Genomic DNA, 23,753 nt, shown 5'->3' with positions numbered 1-23,753 from the left:
GTTGCTTACTGAAGCTCAGGGAGAGGTTCTTGGCTAATCCTGCAGTTCCAACACGAGGCAGATGTATGACAAGTATGAGCGGCCTCGACACTTGAAGCTGATTGCTTGCAGGCTCTAACAAGGAGAGCTCAGGACAGAAGGAGAAATTCTGAAGTCACTCACATTTGGTCACTTTGATTCCAACTGCTGTCTTTCCATGTGTCAGTGATGATGTGTGCCAGTTAGGCTAAGCCATCTTACTCCACTAGCATCCAAGGATCACAGCGAATTTTGACACCATAAACCATTAGCTGGCTGGTTCTTGGTGGAAAAGTCTCTAAGGGGGATATTGAGCCCAATCAGCCTGGGGGCTGTGCACAGAGGAAAATCCAAAACTGGTTTCTAGATTTACAGTTTGCAATGATTAAAATTACTTATGAATTTTAAACTTTTCAGATCATGATCCCATGCCTGTCCAGAAAAAAAAAAAAAGGTGTGTTTTATTTTTATTAAGTAGAGGGCTGAAATCTGTAACTCCCCCAAAATATTCTTGGAGTTTCAGTTCCAAGTTTCTTCATTAGACACATACAGGAATCATGTGCCTTTGGTTGTCCTGTAAGACCATTCATGAACATGTGCAAAGGCCTTGAAGCAGTCATAAACACACAGCAAGGGGAGTGATGTCATCCGGCCATCCATATGATGCACAGATGAAATGATGGCTATATGGTCCATTTTGAACTGTCAGGATACACAGAATTGTTTTTAGTGTAAGCAGTTTCCAAATTCTACAGGGAACATACATGTTAGAAAAATTCCTTTGATTATCTGAAGTTTAAACGTTGTTGGACAGTCTGGATTCTTTTTTTTTTTCTCTATGAATTTCTCAAAAGTTTTTGAACATCTGCTCTTGTGTTGTCGTACATGGAGAGACTCACATATCGTTTTCTTGGTTCCTCCGAGGTAACTGAATCTTGCAGAAGTGGGAGACGGACTTTGATACAGATGATCAGCTCCATGCAGATTTAGCAGTTTAATGCACTCACTTCTCTTCCGGCTCTCCTGTATAACCAACAGTTTGAAGATGCAAAGCATCTCCATCACGAGGGAACTCCGTGCTGACATTTCACTACCACCTGCCTCTCCCCTCTCCCTTCGCTAAATATTGTTGACTATAAATATTTAATAATTTTTTAAAAAATCCATTTGTTTGAAAATGGAGATTGAAAAGGGACGTTGACAGATCCCCCAATGATCAAAAAGACATTGCTGGTCTAGGCCAAAGTCAGGAACGAGAAACTCCACCAAGATTTCCGTCATGAGGGGCCTGGGTCCAGGTAGACAGGCAGTCTTTTACTGCCTTTAGCACATCAGCAGGAACTAGACCAGCCATTTATGAAAGGCGGTCTCTCTACATTCCCCCACCTACCATGTGGAATTACCCAACTTTGTTTCCTGATTTTGTACCTATTCGCATGTGAATGTGTCTGAATGTTAGATGAAAGCAAGCCAAGTAAATGCCGTAATTTGTGGGAGGAAACATAGCTGTACTGTTTCAAAGAAAAATCAATCATCCTTTCCTGGTTTGCTTTCGTTGATACTATTTTTCCCTTTTACAGAAATTTTTAAAAAGCTTATATTTTATTTCAAATTCAATGAAAGATGTAAGTATGCTGGGTGGCTACAAAATATATTTCAACAAAAAAAATCAAGAAAAAACTTTTAATATTTTTACTATGAAATTCTCATGTGGAAATTTATGAAAATTCATATAACAAATATATGTATACTCACTGGTACTCAATTCTTACATATTTTCTGGCATTACTCATAATCTTGCCTGAAAACATTACAGATACATTTCACACTTTATCTGCAATTATTTAACAGATCCTGGAATCCATGAATTTAATTCTCATGAAAGACTTATGCTACATATGTATATAGACATAAATGTATATTATTTTATTGTGTTGTGTTAACCTTTCAATTGTTGGAATATCATTCCCTATCAGTTTATAATTTGCTGTTTTGGTTCAGCATTATAGTTTACTTTCTTAATCCTTGTGGATAAGCTGAGCTCTAAATTACTAATTAAAACTGCTGTGTAGAATTCTTTCTCACACAAATCGCAGACTTATCAACTCTTATTTTTTGATCATGTAGACATGTTTTAAAATTTCTTCATAACTAGCATTCTTTCTTACATCTTCTTTTTCATAAATGCCAGATTTTCTAGTAGACTTAGAAGTATTGGTCATATGTCTGCACATATCCCATTTTATCAGATAATGTATGTTGCTCTCAAATGTGATCTAACAGGTTCATTGCAAATCCAAGAGTTTGTTTCTTTACATTCTGATTAACTCTTATCAAACTTTAAAATTTGGCCATCCTCTTAGATATCTCACACAGAGGTAGGTGGATAGATAAATATATACACACAGCTAAATTCCACTTCATGGTATGTTCTCGAGACTTTCATTTACATATTTACACACTGGATAGATTTATGATTCTTAAAATCTGCTTGGTAATATTTTTTACTAGGAATTGCATGAAATAAATAGTATTGGTGCTACATTTTATTAAAAAAAAAAACAGTTTACGCCTAGCAGTATATTTCTATAGTTTGGGGATTTGAAAGAAAATTTATAAGGGGACTGGCATGCTGGCTCAACTGGCTAATCCTCCTTCTCCAAGCTCTAGCACCCTATGTGAGAGTCAGCTCCTGTCCTGGCTACTCCACTTTTGATTTATCCCCCTGCTTGTGGCCCAGGAAAACATTCAAGGATGCTCCAATGCCTTGGGACCCTGCTCCACAAGGGAGACCTGGAAGAAGCCCCTGGCTTCTGGCTTCAGATCAGCACCAGCCATCGCAGCTATTAGGGGAGTGAACTAGCAGACAGAACATCTTCCTCTCTAGCTCTCATTCTTTCTGTCTGTAACTCTGACACTCCAATAAAACAAATCAAACTTTAAAAATTGATTTTAAAAAACCTGAATCTAGAAGTTTGGCTACCAGTTCAGTTTCTATAAGAAATAAAGAAGTAGTGATTTATTCATGTTTTAAAAATACTTTTAATCCCATTGAAAATGTGATAAATAACATAAAGAAACAGAAGTGGAGTATTAGAGTGCTATTCTGGATGCTTCACGCCAGGAGCGACTCTCTGGGCTGTGGTAGTTAGAGAAACGAGGATGAGCAAGCCCCTTCCAGATAGGGAGTTCCAGGACAAAGTGCTGGAGCCTGGAAGACGCCGGCCGGCTTAAGAGACTCAGGTGTGCAGCATGACTAGAAAAACCGTCAGCGTGGATGGGTCGGAGGAGCCAGGCGCAAGGGAAAGCAATGTTAGCCTCCTTGGACACAGTAGTTTAGATCCATGAAATGGCATGGAAACCATCAAGTCTTCTTGTCCAGAAACGGTGAAATCCAGTTTCAACATTATAGACCTTTCACTTCAGCTCTAGGGAGAGTAAGATTGTGGGCAGGTAAGAACAAAGCGCCAAGCCTGCGAGTGGGTGGGTAGACGGTGCCTCCCCGGGCAGCAATGCCTGTGCACCAGGCAAGAGTGAGTAGACTTGGGATTTGCTGTGAAGAACGCCATGGCAGGACTTACCAGCGGGGTGGTAGACATTCACACCGGTTCAATTGCTGCTTTTGACTCTTGCATCCCATCTCTGAGTTCTTGGGGTTGAGCAGCTTGCAGTGGCTCCAGGACTTGAATCTGCAGCACTCCCACGGGAGACTTGCTGGAGTCACGGGCTTCTGGCACACACTTAGCATAGCAGGGGCTACTGTTGGGGATTGTAGATCCAACTAGTAGATAGCTAAATGATCTTTCTTTGAAATAAACAAGGAAACAAAATTATTTAAAGATTCAGACTATCTGGAGATGGCTGTGTATAGCGTATTTAGAGATGATTTCAGGATGATATTTGCTTCCATATAGTTAATCTAACACAGTCATAGATGATTTATTATTATGTTTCATTGATTTGTCACTGAGCTTTTAGTGCAGGGGTTGTACATTGGAATTTTCCCATTTCCTAGATAAGTGATCTCTGAAGTCCCATGGAGCTGGAGAATGAACGTCCCAAGCTCCCAGTCAGTCCACAGGAGGTATGGCTCATTTCTTGTCACAGTGCACCGTGGCATGGAGTCTAGAAATCAGAGCAGCTGGCAGATGACACCTGCACCTCAGCCAGGGGCTCTAAGCTTTACTACACCTGGTTCTTAAAGACGAGAAAAAAAACATTCAAAATAGGTGTCTACAGAAACGTCCAACATTGAATTTTGAAGTAAGTTAGAATTGTGGACTGAAGCCAAAATATTGCTAGACAGAATTTCAGGGACATTTAACAACAAACATTTTTTTTGTTGATTACATTGTATTATGTGACACAGTTTTATAGGCACTGGGATTCCCCCCACCCCTCCCCTAACCCTCTCCCCATGGATTCCTCCACCTTGTTGCATTACTACAGTTCAAATTCATTTGAGATTCTTTCCTTGCAAGCATTTACCAAGCATAAAGTCCAGCATCTTATTGTCCAGATAAGTTCAACGGTTTCTTGGGGAGACCATCTCTGGTCTGAAGGTAGAGCCGGTAGAGTATCATCCCGATCTATTAAAAGCCCCAACATAACATCAGTAACAATTTATAATGTTATGGAATCAGTTGAAATGGTATTGAGTAACCAATATGTTAAAAGAAAAAACAAGAATGCAAGTTCTGAACCACATCCTGTGACTTCTACATTGACATTTCAATTATTAGTTTATATATAATCCGGTTTTATACACCTTAAAATGGCTATACATGACTATTCAGCTGTCTCGTGTCTATTTTAATTTTAGTATTTGGCAGTTTATAGCATTGAAGCATGATTTTGCTGAACCTGGCTGTTTTTCGGGTAGTCTAACTCTGTAACTCTAACAAGACATATGTCAACAGTTTAGGTGGACAGTTTCAGGAGGGGTGTGCAGAGAAATCTTCGATACCCTAGTGAGGAGTAACTAATCTTTGTGTCCCCCCCCCCCCGGTGAGGCATAAGTGCACCCACGCTGACCGTTTCCTGTCTGATTCCACACTTTCCTTGTTGTTCTCTATCTGTTCTAGATTCTTTGTCTGTTTGCTTGTTAGTTTGTTTTGAGGGGTTTCTGGAGCGATCCTGATGGTCATTGCGAGAGAAGGTGGGGACCCAAAGTCGGAACCAGGCAAGGACCAGAGAAAGCTCCTCCACCTAGTCCCGAAGGAAACTTACTGTTCTTCTGTTTCTGTGGACTGCTCAGGGCTCCTGGTTGTCATTCCAATGAACTTGGATCCTGCAAGGCAGGATTTGGACTTCTTTCATTCCATGTGGTAGATCCAAATGGGGGTGGGTGACCTCAGAGTTCTCGGCCTCTGAAGGCACTCCAATTCCCCGTGGTCTCCTTGGCAGTTGGGATGTAGTCCTTGGTGCTCATACTGATAGTCCTTGGTGAGGATCTGGGAGTCTTCATGGTTGGGATACAAGCCTCCTCCTGTCCACCTGCTCCACTCTGGCTCCACCCACCCCCCCACACCCCTGCTGCCGCTCCACATGCATGACCTCCTGTTAAGAGGTTGTCAGGATCGCTCCTTCCCTCCATATGCCTTTGTAGTTTCACTATTGTCTAATGCTGATTCGAGAACAAACATTTTAACAACAAGTAACCTTCCCCAGAGAGTCACATATATTTACCTCTTTCAATGTCTTTCAGTCATTATGTCAACCCTGCGAAGTTATAAGAACCATCACTGTTTTAAAATGAAGAAATTAAAACAAAGAAATTTTAGAGTGTGCCTATGGTCACACAGTTTGTCAAGGAAAAACAAAGACTAGATCAGGTAGAAGTGAGATCAATGCCTTGAAGTTCAAGCCCAGAATTCTGTATGAATACACAGGGTTGTCAACCGGTTTGAAATGCAACAAGACACCTTTGTACTGACAAATATTAACCATCCCCCCACTAGTTACGAGGTTGGAAGGGGGAGGAAAAGATGAAGAAACAATTATTTACAGCAAAAATGGGAAATAAATTTAGTAAAACCCAATTCATACTGGGCTATCAAGTTAGGCTGCTTTTCAAACTTGTTAGGAATTAGTTCTCAATTTTACTTGTATTTTCTTGATTTGGCAAATCTTTTTATTGGTGCGAAGACACGTGGAGTTTGAACAGGTCCATTAAGCAAACCCAGCACTACTCAGGTAGGTCAGAATTTCTCATTTGGAAATGGTTGTGTCTGCTTGACTCCAATCCTGTGCGCCATAGACAATCAGAGATGATTTTCTGCCATAACAAACAGTTGCTAAATCTCCCCTTCTGCTTCATCTCAGAAGAAATGGCAGAGTGTGGCCAAGCAGCTGCCCTCTGAGCATCCTCTATGCACCAATCTTCCTTTGCAATCTAAAACCAGTTGCCCCAGTGCTAGCCCGTGTGCAATATCTCTGTGATTCAATATTTCAACTGTCTGTTCTCTTTCTGACATGTTTTTTCCTGCCCACATGAAGCCTGAATAAATTACAACTAGTTTTGAACAGAATGATCAAAAAAATTGTCTACTGATGTCTACCTCCTCTTGCAGTATTGCCAGGCATCCAGGGATAGAAGACCGCCAACTAGCTTATGTGCCATTATTCATCATCTATCCAGCAAGACCATAGTAAGAAACAACCTCAAAAATCATCATTAACTCCATAGATTCCCCAGACAGAAATAGACTCGAGCGTCAGCAAGCTTTTGTCCACTAGTCTATTAGTCTTGTCTTAGCAGTTTAGAGTCTTTGTGGCTCTTGTGTTTGGTTCTTTGCTGTAAGACTCAGAACAGAAGTGAAATACAGCCCATACAGGCAACATTTTGAGATTCCATGTCATTCCCGTATTCAGAATACCTTTTGCTATTTTTTCATGAAAGGACACGGGATTCCCTCCTCATCCTCCCAGCCCCATCCCCGCTTTCTCCCATATTATTGTAGTCGCATAGTCCTTTAGCAGCAGTCACAAATCAAAAGTTCGGCATTCTGCCATTTAGTGCATTACAGATAGAGACAATGGTACATAGCCTGGTCCTATCGTCACAGCATATTTAACAATTTCATTGGGAATTCTCCGGATATTTTTTTAAAACATGTTAGCATTTGTTTTATCAATATGTTTACCAAGGCAGGAGGGAAATATCATTATATTTTAAGAATCACTTCTATGAACCACATTAATTTTTTTCTCTTTTTTAGTAATATCGTATCTTCAGCACAACTGAAGAGGAAAACAGTAAAGCAGTAGAGTTCTGAATGGTTCTAATATCCAGCAGTGTTAGGTTTATCAATCCCAAATCCACTAACGACACCTGTTGGTACGTGTAGAGAGAAAAGAGAAAGCAGAGAGACGTGGAAGCACAAATAATCCCATCGCACTAAGCATTGTGATGTCTACATACTGATGTTTTCTTGTCAAGTCTCGGATTACGCCTTCTTCTAAAAGGAAATTATAACAGGAAGTGTCAGGAGACGTCATTTCTAAGCCCAGTTTTGTCTCATACTTGATTTTCACCCTGGTGTGCTGTTTCATTTTTCTGACCCTCAGTATCTCAAGAAAAATTAGGTTACATAAAATCAGCCCTAGTCCAACGGTTGTCCATAGACTCATATAGTGCTATCCCTGGGCCCCTCACGCTGTCAGAAGAAAGGCACCATCAGCTGAGAAGTGACAGAATGGAACGGAGACCCTGAGACACAATGAGGGCAACCTATTTTGTAGGGATTTTGCTCAGAAACAAGCAGCCTTGAAAAACAAAGTGAATTAGAGAACCCACTTTTGGAAAATACTTTATAGATGTGTAGGGTTCATTTACACAACTACTTCTTAACCACATCACTTCCTTCCACAGACAACTGGAGACAGTATTTGAATTGTCAAGCATTACCTAGAAAAAATAGCTAAACAAATGGGCTCAGAACTGCAGCGTGAGCTTCCCAGCAGCCACAGCATACAGAAAAATGTGATGTGCTGAGGTCTTTGTTGAGTCAAAACAGAAACTGGACCATGAAATGTGAACCGCTTCCTACCCTGACTTTTGCATGGGCCTGGAGCACACAGATTAGGAGAACAAATGTTCACAAAATCTGTGGAGTGATGTGAGGGGCAAGCAGAGTAAAAAATGCCAGGTACCACTCAGAGGCATGTATGTGCACCAAGCTTACACCAGTTAAATAAAGGCTTTCCTAAACTCAATTCCTTTCCCTTTTTTTTTTTTAAATCATTTTCAGGATGAAAGTGTGTCACAGAACAAAAGAGAATCCTATAGTGGGTTCTGTCGTTGCATCAGACTCCATGAGTTGGAATCTCATAGTTGTCATGGCACTGGTGACTATGGGCAATTTATTCTGTTTTCAATTCATGTATCTTCATGTCTGAATTTAAAAGGGCAATAGTACAGAGCCAGTGCCATACAGATGTCAACCCCTTCCTCATCACCACCTGCACCCAGCACACCTATCAGGAGCAACACACAACAGGCTGCTGTTCGAGAACTTTTACTTATGTTCCTTTGCCTTTTGAATTCCGTGGCCATCCTTATCCTGCCAGCGCAACCCAAATTGTATGAAAGTTCCTGATCTTCAGTGGGCATAGATTTAATCCCATTATACAAGGCTTTTTGTCCACAGTCCCCATCCAAGATCAACCTTAGTCCAGTCTACACAGTGTTGTAAAAACGTTGTGTGAAACTTCTTTAAATCTCCCTGTATTGTGTCACTTTCTCTATGAATTTCCCCAAGAGTCTGCTGGTCATCACAGCCATTCTTTCCCCAAACTCAACCCACACAAGCTGATGGGCACTGCCCAGTTCACAGAGACCTCAGTTGGGGGGTTTGGAACCTCTAGAGACACCGACCCTTGTGCCCCAAACTCCAGACTCCAGTCCTATTTAACGAGATAACAACACTTTCAGGTCAGAACGGCTCCTCTGAAGGAAGAGTGTGTGTGTGTGTGCGTGTGTGTGTGCGTGTGTGTGTGCGTGTGTGTGTATGTGTGTGTGTTCATAGAGAGATGTGAGGCCGTAATTACCGCATGACTCCATAAACTGACATTTCAGGACTGCCATTGCTGCGGCCAGTCAGCCTTCTGCCCGCTCCCTTATGGCCTCTATTTATGGACCACAGAAACAACCGTAATCATAAATACTAACATTTTCTATTCTTCTGATCTCTTCCCATTAATCCAGTGTGCAGTCAAAATTCTGAAGCAGTATTTTCAATGTCTAGAAATGCAGGGGAGGGCAACTGCCCTCTTTTTTGACATGTTAAAGCAGGCTCAGCGGCGGGCTGATGTCGCTGTCCGCTGTGGCCAGCGTCCCTGGGCTCTCCAGGAGCTGTCTCCAGAACACCTGCATGGAAAAGGAGCATTGTGACAGGTTAGACACAATGTGCTCCAAGACAGACCACTGGTTGGATGTAAACTACCCATGGGAACCCATTCCAGCTTGCTGGGTCTCAACACCTCCCTCTGAAAAGGAGGAAAAGAAAGAGAAGGGGGTCAAATTAGGACTGTAACATCCCCCAGCAGAGAACTCAAAAATCAGATTTTTTTCTTTTAATCTAGAGTATTCTTTGTAATTCAGTTTTTAAAAGGTATGATCCAGCATTTAACATTTTGCCTTGAATCTTAGTTCCCATAATACTCACTTATGTTAATATCCTATGTTTTTAATGAATTTCATTCAATATTCCCAATAAAGTAACCCAGAGAAATATTTCACTTAAGCTAAAAATATGTGAATAAACATACAGCGAAGTCCAATACAGCAATGGTCAAACATGTCCTCACAGTTCCTTGAGCCTATTTTTAAGTAGAACTACAGTGTTAAGAGGAAATCTCAGTTAAAAATGACTGGGTATTTATTCTAGTTTCAAAGATGAGCCCTGTTTTCTTGTTGTTGTTGTTGTTTTCCCCCTGACTGATGCTACACAGGAGACCTGTAGATGCCATATTTCAAATCATCGGAAATTACAGCCTAGCATGTGCTGTCTCCCCAGATCCACGGCAGGCGGGAAAGGCACTGTAAATGCTCTGAGAGGAAGAGCTGACTGTTTCCCCAGGGAGACACCCCCAAGCCTGCCCTGCTCCCAGAGAACTGTGCAATGTTTCAAAATTGAGACGGAGGCTGCTACCACTGTGGTCTCAGTCCAGGAGTCCCGAGTCCCCGCTGGCGTCAGAGATGAGCAGTGCGCCCACCCTCTCTGGCTTCAATCTGCTTTATCCTGTACCTCTACCCGTCCCTTCTGGATGACTCCTCTCCTCTCTGCTGCTGACGGAAAACAACCACTTTCTTCCTCCGTATTTCCAGCATGAAGCATTTTATTACTTAAGCGATTTGTTCCATTACTGTGAACTTTGAAAAAACTTTCTTTGGGACCAAAAACCTAAATGGTATTTTTCTTAACTGATTTTCCTATCTGTTTTGAAATGTCTTTCTAGAGACAATCCACACACACACACACAAATCGCCCTATTCAAACTCAAGCACCAAGAGAATGTTTTATAGTTCACATAAAATAAAGCCATTTTTATTTCTGTCAAATATAATTTAGACTCAATCAGCACTCAGGCAGTATGCTGCCAATTAAACTACAGTACAGTCTCCAACGGGAAACAGAATCCACGAGGACAGATGGACTCCACAGGAAAAGAATCTTCAAGATAAAAGAAACACAATTGATGCACCCTTCAATCTCCAGCACTGATTTCTATTTATTATTACAAACTGTTCAAAACACAGAGATTGATGTCAACATGTTATCCTGGCAGCGTACAGCTCAAGAAAGCATTACCTGCATGACTTACTTCCTAAAATTTGTTTACCAGAATTGGAGCTGCATGTTCATTTAGAAGGACTTTGAAGTGAGGGGGGGAAAGAGGATTTCAGCCTCTTTTCCCCTTAATGCTTTCCTTTTGAGATTTGCCAGACTACAGTTAAATGGATGCCTCCTTGACAACCACGAATGAGTGAAGTGGTAAAGCTGAGTTCGCCTAAACTTCCCTGTAGGCAGAGGGGAGCTCTGTCCAGGGCCACTTTCATCAAGCACAGCCAGCTGGCTTTGAAAATTCCTCCCGAGGAAGAATGATCAGCAGCCCCTTCTTACATTCATCTAATTTCCAAGCCTTGATGTGACATATGAAATAAGAAGAAAGTGACAAGAAAAATCAATGTGTCTAAATAGGCTTGCTTCGAAACATACCTGTCACTGGCTTAACTCAGAATTGGGTGGGATATTAGATCTGATATCTTTTTTTTGTTTTGTGTTGGATTTTTTTTTCTCCTTTAGAATTCCTTTTAGTACCCACAGAGCGAAAAGGGCAGAAAATCTCTCCATGGCTTGCCAAGAAGACAGTGCCTTGGTAAAAAGAATTCAAATTATAAACACGTAAAGCAGTCAGTGGCTGCCTATTTCTGTATTGGTCTTTATTCTCTGTATGAACATGCTTCTGATTTAAATAAGCATTTTAGTGGGAACTTAGGCTTTAAAAATACTAATTGAAATGCTATCTTTACAAAGGTCCCTTATTTTAAGTTATGAAACAGAGATGATACCTCTATAACGCTACAAATTTTACATTTGAATTTAGGTATAAGACTAATCCTAACCGAATACTGAGTGTATTTTTCCTTCATTATTTATAGAAATAGGATACAAACACATTTCTAGAAACTCTCAATTATGTTTCTACTTGATGTAATATTTTGGTGATAACTCTCTTTCAAAAGAATAATCAGATACAGTTCAAAGTTAATGTAAGACTCAGGAAATAAAATTTAGTGGTCCATCATATGAAGAAAGAATTCAAGTTCATGCTTTGTAAGTGCGTGAACACTTTCCCTGTTGACTGGCACCTCTTAATAAATCAGCCATCACGATCAGAAAACCCAGCCATGCTAAACATTGTGATCTTTTGTAAGTCTTTTTGGGAAGATGTACCACTTGCCAAAATAATTACAATGTTGATTGTCTATGTTTAAACAAAGCAGCAGTGGCCATTGGACTCCCATCCACACTTAAACGCATTCCTTTACAACGGATATTCATCCTCTAAGGGAACATTTTAACCTTGTGAAGCCATACAATTCCTTTCAGGCCAAGTGATTTGTTTTTATTTTCTGAAATTCATTCTTGAGAAGATATTTCCAAGTTTTTTTTCTTGCTATTCACCTAAAAGCTTCATTTTAATAGCTGATTTTGATACTTTGATTCACAGGGAACAATTTGTTTAAATATAATATCTGTCTTGATATTTTGGAATGAGTTGCAGAAACTTAGCAGACATACCGTTCCAATCATTTCCAATCCCTTTTAAAATGTCTCCAACTCCCCAGTATTTATTCAAATCTACCCCTCTTCGATCCTAGGTGGGCATTAAATAAATACTGGAATTTGGGAGAGACATTCAGCTACAGAGTGGGGATGTGGGGCGTCAGGGTACCTGTACCACCCTGGGTGCTGGCAAGGAGAGCAAGAGCTGCTTCTGGGGAGGTGCTGGGCAAGGCCACCTGCGCTTGGAGTCCCCTGCTCACACCACTACACCAAGGACTCTTTCCAAAGTGGCAGTGGTACCAACGCACTAAATCTTGCAGTAGAAGAAGTGCTGTAAAAAGACATATTCCTGACAGCTTCCTGTGGGAGATTCCTTCATAGCCAGTGGGTTAACTACTTTCATTTTTTTTCTTAATCTCTAAAGCATAGCATGAATAGTTTACATGTAAGATAAAAAATTCAACGTGAAAGGAAAAATAAACAAGTTCACTAATATCCTATTTTTAAAAATGTTCTATAAACTTTTTAAAATGCTAAAAAGCATTAAAATTTACAACGAAGCTCCAATAGAAAATGTAATGCAAATCCAATGAGCCTCACATAAGCTTTTTTTTTCTCTATCATGTATCCTATTATACCGGCCAGCATTTAACTATACAAAACAAAAAAGAAAGAAAAGGTGACAGACTTTTTCTTTTTTGAGAGGAGGGGTATATAATCTAGAACAAGAACAGCACAACTGTCTCAGAAACTTGGAAAAAATGCGTTGCAACCCTGCAATCCTCAACATTCCAAACAACAATTAAGACTTACGAAGTACAGTCTGGAAGTGATTTTGAATGCTGTAAATTTTGCAAAACTGACAGAATCACTTATTCGAAACCAGTTTCTATGTGGTACATAGGAAAAAAAAAAAAATTGTGCTGCGCCCTGTTTGTGGCACAGGGAAAGTCAATTGTGTGAAGAGCCAAGCAACTAACACATCCAAAGGCAGTGAACGGAGGTCTTTGTCTTTAAGCTGTGAGAGTGTGTGTGTGTTAGGTCCTGCCAGCCACAGTCCTGCAGGTTTCCTGGCATAAGACAGATGGCAGTGCAACCAAGCTAGAATGCAGATCTCCCTTCTTTCCCTCTGGGTCTAACTCCTATTATCCACTTGTAAATTAACCTGTCAATTTATCAATCAACACCATCTTGATTCTCCCCTGTTCTGCAGCCCAGCCTTGCAGTGAATTTGCCTCGTAAATAACTGGGAGCCCCATGTTTGTTAGTATTGTGAATGAGTTTATTATCACTTTGATGGCTGCTATGAATCACAAATGCTGCTGAGAGGCTGATAAGAAAAAAGTACATGCACACATTAACGGGGTTGAAACTATTTTAGAGATAAAAGATGAAGGAACTGTGATAGCACATCATTTAAATGGAAAAAAATGACTAAAAACTGTATTTGTGTGTCTGTGTTCGCCTGTGTTAGACAACCTCTTGCTTAGAGGGGAGAGAGAAATGCATGGACTTTGCTTTGTACTGTTCTAGAAGTATCCGTAAGAGGACATTGGTGGGCAGCAGTGGAGAGCAGTGGCCCGGTGCCCCAGGGCTTCCACCTCATTCATTCACCAGCTTAGCTTCAGACTTTAGACAACTCCAGGCTCTGCTCCGCCGGGCTGATAATTCAGGTGCAGCGGGTAGACTTTCAGAAGAAAGAAATCCCAAAGTGCATTGCTTATTTATATAAATGCCCCATTTTCTTCTAAGAGTTTCCGAAAACATAGCCAGCTACGAAGCAAATGAAGCATCTTGGTCAAGTCGGCACTTTAGAAACTGATGGCCTTGCTTTTCCTTGTTGGTGGTGACTTCTTGACATGCAAAAATTGCACTTCAGTGATTTTAAGTTCGACATTCCTCAGCAAACGCCATACATAACAGAATTTCCCTTTAATTACAAAATTGGGTGTTTTCTGCCTTTTCTAATATCAAGTTTTCTCAAAAGAATTAGTCTTTTGTACTTAAAATACCGTGGTGCAATAAATCAGCATTTTAAAATAATACCCACTTTCCTGTTCTGACTGTTCAAGTCCACATTACTAGGTCCAATTACTTTGGTGGGCTGGATTAATTATGCTATATTTAAGACTACTGTAAAACTGTTTAATTAGAAACATAATTTTTAAGTAATCTCCAAAGCTTGTGGCAAGTAAATAGAAATATAAGATTAAGGTGCTTAGGGTCCAGTGTGCACATGGTTTCTTTGTGAGCTACTTTTGTGTATATTTCATATTTAGTTATAATTAGAATATGTCCTTCAATTGTTTTGATGCTTTTTGGAAGATTGTGCATGTAAAGATCCCGGACACAAACAGTTTTATTGCTTATTACAGAAAAGAAGAGGTTCTATGTGGTATCTTCAGAAGTTTTCCTAACAGCAAACACTTGTAGGTGGGTTTAAGACATGCTGATTTTTCAGTAATTTAAGCAGAACATCATGAAAAAATGTTGTGAGGCATGACATATGGTTAAAGTTCTCAAACTTGTAAGTCAGAAACAAGCTATTAGTGAGCCATGGAAAATTATTTGGCAGAGTTAAGATACTGCGTAAAAGGAGAATACTTCCTGTACATTATTATACCCAATATGTCATCAGTAGAAATGTGATAAAAATGAAACTATTTGTTAGAAAGCAATTGAGAGAACCCGATAGTGTCCATTTTATTCGGTTTATAATTAAGATAGTGTTTAAATCTGAAATGAATTCTGTATATGCATGTTCAATAGACTATAGCACAACAATAAGAATGGAATCACATCTCATTTTATCATAAATTGTGTAATAAGCGATAAGGTAGAACTAGGGCTAAAATCCTTCCAGCAAAAATGAAACAGAGCGACCTCAATTGCCCTAATTCATTCTGCTTTTTCTTCCCCCACCCTTTTTTTTTTTTTAAGGTCTCTTCATTTTCCCTCTGTTCATATTATTAGCTTACACATGAGCGCATTATTAGAAAATAACAAAGCCAAGCATGGAGAGTTCGAAGAAGTGGGAGGTAGTTGCTTCCACAGCTGAAAGGTATTCTCATTTCATTTGTTAGGAGTTGCAAAAATAGTTTTGCAGCCAGGGAGGAACAATGGCCTTTCTCTTTCAACAAGCTTGGTGGTTGGTCTTTTGATGGAAAAACTAGGGGATACAACATCTGGTAATTTGTGTTACTGAGCTTAGCTGAGGTCTTAAAGATGTAAGCAGATTATTCTTGAAGAAGAACAAAAACAAAAAATCCCGGAAGACTCAATGGACTATTTAAAGTTATTAGCCAGTGCATTCTGGCACTTCAGAACTCCTTTCTGATTCATTTTCCTTTTAAAGCTATGCCTCTAAAATTTAGGTCTACCTCCCTCCAGTTCCATTTGACATTTTTGGTGGTCCACAGCTGTTTTTTCATTCACCCCGGGCTTCTTTATTCCATCACAGCAGACATGATTACTGTGTTGATTAAATTTTCTCCTTCAGAACTTTAGGAAGCTGTCCTCCACCCTCGGGAGTTATTGCTAGACCAGAAGGGTTGAGTAACACCAAACACCAACAGCCTAGCCTTGGCAATTGAAACAAACAAACAAAAAAGGACTGGTGGAAGGGGGCGGTGGGGATTGAAGCTGTTTGTGAAGAAAGTATCCCACCCTGTCCAGCATTCCAGGCAAAAGTAAAAAAAAGTTAGCAGTAAGTATTTGCTGTGGGATCTTTTTTCCACGTGCATCAGATTAAAATCACATCCAAAGTTTGTATTCCTTACTCTGATTAAAAAAAAAAATAGTTTGCAGCTATTGACTATATCTTATGTTCATATGAGAAAAAATGCAAATAAGATGGATTGTGCAAAGCTTAGGAAGATTGTTAGTAATATTTTACAAGCCAAATGAGAAATTTGGTTTGGAGTGAGTATATAAACATTAACTTGAGTATTCAAGTTTAGATACATGGCAACTATGACTTTCAGTTGCATTTCACATTAAAACGAAATCAAAGGGAATGGCGCAGAAGGTTGATTCTGAAACTGTAACCTGACCTGTGAAGCAGGACTTCTGGGTCCGCCAGGCCTTCAGGCCAGCTGCATGCTCACATGTACACACAGACTCCAGGATGCACACACTGCCTCGCAGCTGTGCAAGCAGAGGCACGGCCACCTTGCACACATTCATGATGTTACTGGATGGCGGTCCTGCCTGCAAGATTGCTAGTTCTTCAAGGCAGAAGTGACACAGAGAACAAAAGGTATTAGAGAGAGAGGAGGAAGAGGAGATGAAGAAGAGGATAAAGAAGGAGGAGAAAGAGGAACTACAAATTCACACTGAAAATTTTTTAAATTATTTTTAATTTTAATTATTTAAGTCAATGCCATACATGGTGCATCGATTTGCTGCATTAGGTATATAAATTCCCGTGTTATAATATTTTTTTGCTTTCTGAGATTTCTGGAATTCTGACTAAACTATGGAGAATGTGATTCTAATTCAGATAATTTTTGAAGTCTGTCATAGATTTAACTAGATTGCTTATCACAGACACATCACAGCCAGTGTTGCTTGATATCTTCTAATTACATCATGTGGAACCCACTTCTGTTTAAGGGTCCCCTTAGAGGGGGATACACTTGTCTGCTTTCCAAGTAATTTTAAAGTGTTTACTTTTTAATCAGAGGGAAACTTACACAATTTTTTTTCAAACTGAGCTGAAAACTATGCTGACAATTTCAGTTTTATCAATCTTTGTCCACCGTTGTATTTGAATTCACTATTTGAATAAAAATTGTTGTCCCACTTAGTCTCAATTAACCTTGATAGTCAATAGATTGTCAGAACTAAGAATAATTGTATTTGAGATAACTGTCTCCTTTTCATGATGAAGATTCTAAATGCCCTAATTTAGACTGACACAGACATCTTGAATATTTGGTATTTGTCCTTCCATTAGATCTCCCAGTTTTGAATTCAAGGCAGCATTTGGGAAACATTACTGTATGAGAGTACCCATTTGTGGTTATAAAGGTCAAATTTTTCATCAGTGCATTGACAGAGAAACAATTGCTAAAAAAAAAAAAAAAAAAACAGATTCCATTGAAACAGGGAAATTGAAAAGATCACCAAGTTTCCTTTTCACCTAATCCACCAAAATCTCACTGCACTTGCATGTATTAACTTTGTTTAGAAGTTGGAATTTCGGTGCATCTTAATGGCAGACACATTTCTGAGTCATCAGCAAGTCTCCCCTTCAGGTACAGAGACGGTAAAGAAGTCAGCCAGCATTCTGGTAGCTGTGCCACATCAGCCAAATCATGGGGTTCACATGTTTTGTTTGTTTTGTATTGTTTGTTTTTTGTTTTGTTTTGATTTTGGAGCCAGGCACATGGCTTTAGCTGCTCCCTATCTGTTTAAGTTCTGTCAGCTACGACACAGAGGGTGACCCAACAGAGATTCTCTAGGGAACACAACAATTATCTTGGATTCATTCTGCTAAGCTTTCTCAATACTAACTTATGTTCTTGTTTACATTCCCTTGTTTGTTCCATTCTAGATCCATCCTTAGCACCTAACTCCTGCTCAGTGCCATTTCAAGCCTGTTCTCACAACCCTGAACTGACCCCGTGGTTCAGGATGACTCTTTCAAAAGTATGCTCTATGTCTTAGGCGGATCACTGAACAACATACAAATTTTTGGTCTGATTTTCAAGATCACACACAATCTCAGGATTATCTCTCTACCAATGCTTCCCATTGTTCTGGCAGGTAGATCACACCAGGCACAAATTCAGAAAATGAAAATTTATCCTAATCTATTGTAATCACTCTTTTCCACAGATACATCCCTTAGTCTGCCTACACATGAATTTTCAACCACCAAAAGCTGACAACTGGTGGACTGTAGGCCACAGGTGGACAGAGATGTGCATTCTTCTCAGATTTACATCACAGCCTCAAGTTGTTTATGTATTTGTGTGGTCTGCTTACATGAGCACCTGTGTTCCACCTGTGAAAAGCAGACAGCAACATCTATCCCAAAACATTGCTGGCAGCTGAAATTAGAAGATACATGGGGGAGTCCAGGGACAGCCTTTGTTATAGCAGAGGTTGTCAACAAAGTCCTGCTCATTTTTGAAGTACTCCCTTGAATACAGACATTTCAAAAATTCTGATCTCTTGGATGGGTCAGCCTGCAGTGCTTATCCCCGTATCTCTTCAGCATCTCCCTCTTCATTCCCTGCCTGGAGAAATCTTTCTCAACCTCAAGATCAAGCCCAAATGCAATTTCCCTCTGTAAATCATTGCCGGATTCCACAGAGACCTTGATGACCCTCATAATCATCCTGAATAACATCAAAATTCTAATAGGGTGAGTCTTCAGGCCCAGAATTTTCCATTTCTCGGTGAATAAACCAAAGACAAACCAAAGAGTTTGTAAGATCCACAGCCAGAGAACAATCAGAAAACATATGGGAGTTATCAGAGGAACCTAGTCTGTCACACCAGTGTCTCTTTTATACCGCTCAGTCTGGTTAGGGTTAGGGTTCTGGGCGTTAAATCTTGCTGTTTTAAATACAAATTTTTGTCTTCTTTTGTTCAATTGTAAGACCAGGAAACCTGTTGTTACGCAAATTTCCTTCAAGAAAATAGTCCAGGTCTCAAGGTGTAGCGACTACCCCCCTTTTTCATAAGAATTACATTTGTGTTACAAATGCACAAAATTTAAAAAACTTTGATTTCAGATATGGCCACACATCAGTGCTAAATTTCTCTGCTATCCTGTTTAACTTAGACAGTGCTTTGAGGTCACTACTATTACTTTTAGCCACATTTTAAAATTAACAAAAGAAGATGTGAAACTTTGAGTAACTTGGCAGGCTGGAAAGAATCAGAGTTCAGCGTGTTGTGCCTCGGCTGACAGCTCTGTGCTCTAAATGAGCAGGATGAACTTCTTTCTGAAGACACCTGTTTCTCCGGACTCATACTGCTCTGTGTCGTAAACGTACTGTTGCCGTTGCCTAGGACAGAAGCAGGTTTTAAATCACATATGTACCCATTGTCGTCACATAGCATAGGAATACACATTGTGTAACATATGTAATCTTGTCCTAATGGCCTTCTCCTATCAAGATGCCCAACTGTTTTTTGAAGCATCCTGGAACATGACAAAGCCATGTTAGCTATTTTGACTTTCTCAATCAAGTTAACAAGAGATAAATAATACAATATTTTTCTATAACGTCTCCCCAACCTGACTTTGAGATTTTGTTCTTGGTTCTTTGTTACGTGTCTGATTCCAGTCCTTCCTTTTGTTTCCTGTATCCATTAGCCATCGGAACTTTTAAACACCATGATGAGACAAACGTGGTGAAGTCTCATCCTAAAGAGTAGGATAGGTAAGGGGGAACAGGTGTGAACATCAAGGCGGGAAGTGAATTATTAGACGAAGTAGGAGAAACTTCCCTGCAGGACAAAAAGTTGTATGAAAAGTGAGCAGTGGTCACTTCCATTGTACATCCATTGGAATGGATGGTTTTGTCTTGGGGGACTTGTTAGAGACAGGGGCACTTGAGTAGAAAATCAGCAGGTCTCCCAGGGTTGACACTCAAACAACTGTGAGAACCACCTTCCTAGGAAATGTCTTGAGGTAAGTGATCACGTTAACTGTGCTACATTTCAGATCTTGTGGAGTTGCAGTCTCACAGTTCAGAATATTTGCACCATGAGTACAGAGGGCGATTACACCCTGGCATCGAATGAAAATACCTCTATGCCACATAAGCCGCTTCTTTAATTTATTTTCTTGGCATCCAGTCCTCAGGCCTAGTTATAGCAAAAGATTTAATGATGTTTGAATATATAAACCAATATACAATGCATGACCACTCACACAAATGAAGAAACTGTGGCTTTAAATCAGATGTCCAAATCTTTAAGGAAACTGAGATACAAAAGGTGGAATCTTTCCAAAACATCCCTTACCCAGAAGAATGATTGGATAGCCCCAAAGAAGGCGAGGTTCCTCCACACTCAGGAGCGGGCTGCTGAGAGCTGAGTCAAACACTTTCTATGAAGATTTTTCTTGATAAAGATAATAAACGTATAGAAAAGAACATTAAGCACAGATAGTGAAAGTGAGTCCAGTGCAGACTAGGGAGCAAGGCAGGTGATTGGCTCAAAGTTTCAGATCTCAGGATGATACTAACCAGAAAGTAAGATAGAAAAGGGAGAGTCTTTACTTTCTCAGCATAATATGTATTTATAATTATATGTTGCATTCCTACAGAACAGAATACTTATGTAATATGCATTTTCATTTACATATTTTCTCCTTTTATTGTTATAATGACATGGTAAAGACCAGCAGCTGCTGATGCTCTCAATTTATAAAGGAAAAGATTGGACTTTCGATGGATTGTGTGGTTCACTCATATCACCTTGCTAGTGAGCAGCAAAGACTGAAATAGTGCAATGGTAACCACACTGTCATTTGTGCTTTATCTTCCACTATCGTAGGCTACTTCACACGCATGCACCCCGTCAGAAGCAAGGGCATACATGCAGGATTGCACTCAGTAAACCCTTGCTGAATCCTTGTGTGGAAGACAGTGTGCTAGACCACAGGGGATGAATAGATAGAAAATCGTGCCTGCCTGCTTCCACTTCATGAAGCTTCTGCTCTTCTGGGAAAATGCAAAGCAGTGAAAGTCACTTCCAAGGGAGGAGCTGTGATGCTATAGCGCTCCTTCAGCGGTTCGGAACAATGGTCTGCACGTAAACTAAAGAACTATTACAAACCTAATTCAATTAGTCCAAAAATATTAAGCTGCAAAGATGCAATGGCTCTTCAGTGCTAAGACCAATAGTTGCTGCATAAAACACAGAAGTATTACACATCTAAATCAATTAGTCTAAACATTTCAGACCATTAGCTATGAAACTTGAGGCAGTGGTACTCTCCAGAGAACAATTTGGCCATGAGATACCACCCACCATGAATTAAGATAATTAGGCAAATCCCTGGACTGCGGAAAAAGTGTTAGTGGGCCCCAAACCTATGAAGCAACTCTCATCCACGGTATCCCGGCTACTTCATGCATGCATTCTACACTCCCCAGCAGGCAGGGAAGGACTCCTCATTCACGCAGCCAAATGAGGAGACTGAAAGTGGGGCCATGATTGCAGTTCATCTTTCTGTGTTCTCAGGTTTGTCCTGTCAGGTTGCTCGTCTCAGAGCATCAGCCCAACAGGATACCGGGGTAAGGCCAGAACTGACTCTGATTCTTCAGCACTTGGAAATCTGGAACTTTCCAAAACTCAACAGAAGCCTGAACTTTGTATCTAATAAATAATTGTAAAATAATTATGAAAATGTGTGTTTTCATAAATCCATGTGTTTGTATAAAATAACTATTGAATTACAAAAGTTAACCTTTGAAGTATTTCTTAGGTCCAAGGGTTGGCCATATAATCCAATAAGCGCTGTACTGATATCTCCAACCCTGAGGATGAGAACAGGAAAGCTGTTGGACTGAAAACGTCCTGATTACTTTTTGCTTCTTTATAATTCAGTTTTCTTCATATCCCTCCCAAAAGGCAACTGTCCTGTAGGAGAAGAACCATCTCATCTGCACAAGGCCCTTCTTAAAGCAGTCATGGCAAAAATGTAAAAATACAGCCCACTTCTTATAGTATGAAAATGCCTTGTGGCTTTTCTGGCCTTCTAAGTAGATTCATCCAGTTGATTGTTTTGGCTTCTCAAGACTCAGAAGAAAGAAAGCATTCTGAACTTTGAATCATGCTTCAGATCCTTGCTGAGTAGTTAACTTACGCCCACACATGCAATTTTTCCTATAAACACCACATGTCTGAGCACACAAAAGAACGAGAGAACAAGGGTGTGGGATATATGTCACCAGAGACAGACAGACAGACAGACAGACAGAGGGAGGGAGAATCGAGGAGAGAGAGGAAGAGAGAGAAAGAGAAGGAGCTTCTTTTGCACTACACAGTAACTACGGCTGTGGCTTGGTCAGGCCCCCTGTACTGCATGATTTATCTCCTTGTTAATAGTTCCTCATTCTTCAACTCTTGTACAATTTAAATCCTCCCTTTTACTCATAAAATGTAAGCTTAACTTTAAATCTGGTATTTGAATCTTACACTCACTAGGGACACACCTCCAGCAGTTTCTTTCCAGCACTGGAAGGATTTACAATGACTGACCTTGTCGACCTTCCTAACACCCATCTATGTCATTTGGGTTGGATAGAATATGTTGCTGCAAGAGTATGTGAGCTGATTTTCTTTCTCCTTTTTTCCCCCCAAATCCTCCTTAACAGATCAAAGAGAATTCTAAAATTATCAAGCACACATCATTCATTCAAGATTATATCCAACAGCTCATGAAAAATGGCATTGAAAGATAAGCTTATTTTGGTGCAAAAAAAAAAAAAAGAAGAAAGAAGAGATTCAAATGAGAGGTCTTCAAAAACCATGTGTGAATTTCAAGTTTTCTACACTACAATAAATTTACCTTCTAGTTCTGTTTTTTACCCACAAATTTTCTGAAGCAGGACTGAGTTTCTTGGATCACACTTCATGTGTTTAAATGATTTCTTAAGAAATATAAGCTCTCTTTCAGGTATTTTCTGAATCTGGCTGTAAAGGGATCCACAATTTCAAGTCTTAAGGCCACAGTGGTGAGGTCTAGCAGGACCATTCTCAGTAGCATCAATGTACTTGGTTCTGCCGAGTGGGGAAAGGAACAGTGGGGAAACTCCATATAAACTTGCTACAACTTTCTCTGAATCCTTCACTAGGTCAAGGGTTTCTCATCAGAAAACCCTTTCACTATTAGGTTTCTGATATCTGTTAAGAATAGCTTTGGGAACTTCTGTGTGAGGAGTCGACCAGTGTTCACGTTAAAGTCAGTTGAATGAGTGTTATTCATATTGCCAAATCCTGCATCGAACCACAAAACAACTGAACCAACGGAACAACCTTTGCATCTGCAGACTAGGGATAACAAGTAACCGCCTCAGTGAATGATAACACAAAATAAACCCTTGGTTTTTATATAAATAATACAAAGATTATAGTATTTCAAATGCAGACATATACCTTGAAATTAATTCTACTTGGTGCTCAAAAGAAATGACTCATTGCAGTGCAAACAATGATAGCAATATTTGCATTAGCAGAATAATTGCAAACTTGTAAACAAACTTAGAAAATAATTGTTTGTCTGCTACAACCAAAATCAGCTATTTTAAAAAGTAAATAAACAAAATAACAAGGTAGATTTTAAATTTGCTCTGCTAACAAATTTTGGTAGAATCTTGAACTAAGAACAGAGGTGTTTATTTAGGACTGTTTATTGAACTCCTGATTTGTGCCCAGCACCAGTTTCAGCAGTGACAAGGCATGATGGACAGC

Source organism: Ochotona curzoniae, unplaced genomic scaffold, assembly GCF_017591425.1.
Source record: "Ochotona curzoniae isolate NIBS_2020 unplaced genomic scaffold, NIBS_Ocur_1.0 scaffold_4701, whole genome shotgun sequence".
Classification (NCBI taxonomy): domain Eukaryota; kingdom Metazoa; phylum Chordata; class Mammalia; order Lagomorpha; family Ochotonidae; genus Ochotona; species Ochotona curzoniae.
This window is presented reverse-complemented; position numbering follows the sequence as displayed.